The sequence below is a fragment of the Brachyhypopomus gauderio genome, chromosome 11, assembly GCF_052324685.1.
Source record: "Brachyhypopomus gauderio isolate BG-103 chromosome 11, BGAUD_0.2, whole genome shotgun sequence".
In the NCBI taxonomy this organism is placed as follows: Eukaryota; Metazoa; Chordata; class Actinopteri; order Gymnotiformes; family Hypopomidae; genus Brachyhypopomus; species Brachyhypopomus gauderio.
Window position 1 is genome coordinate 22,624,730 of NC_135221.1, and position 884 is coordinate 22,625,613.

The window sequence follows — 884 nt, forward strand, 5'->3', positions numbered from 1 at the left end:
TACCTAATTTAATTCTGAATGATTCTTCACATCCACATTAATAAAGAATTGGCTAATGTGTCAATTTGATTGGATAATTAGAGCCCACTAACCAAATGTTCGCAGGATCGTGCGTCGTAAAACTGAGTCATAACCTTTTGAAAACAACTAACGTAAAAGCAGGAACTACATCAGAAAAAATGGTTTTAAGGATAATGAACAAAATGCTAGGTGTGCTTTAAGTGTTAACATGATTTTAATATGAAGCTATTTTAAGAAAAGCCTTTTCAGTATTCAATAATTTAGCCTGTACGACGTAAATCTCAAGAGTAAACAAAACAAATTACAATGGGAACACGGTGGTGGATTATATTCGTACATTAGAAAGTCAATGTAAAATAATAAAATGTGTTGAGCATATAAACTCATTGGGCAGGCGATGTGAAATTTACTAAAGTCGAGATGGGGTAGTTGCGTTCGAATGTCAGCAGTAGTTTGTGGAACTCAAATTGTGTCGGTACTGTAAATATCAAACTTGGTTACTATTTGTGTTCATTTAAAAAATCATAGAGAATACATTGTTGTTCTTAAATTAAGAAACTTATAGCATCAATTTAATGCAATCGAATCGAGCTTTTAAAAATGAACCTAACTAAATAAAAGGGATGCGATAAAAAGAGCACACTACTTTGTATTCGGAAACTATATTAAAATATGTTCTGCTTTTAGTTTAGATTTTCTTCAACAAAATTTTAACTGTACATTTACTTTTAACTGATTGTTACCACATGTAACAGATTAGATGGGTTAAAAGTTATATCTTTGAATCAGTTATGCCAGGCTATTTCAGAGGTGATGTACCATCATCTATAGTTCATAGTCTATTGAATGCGGTCTATAATATC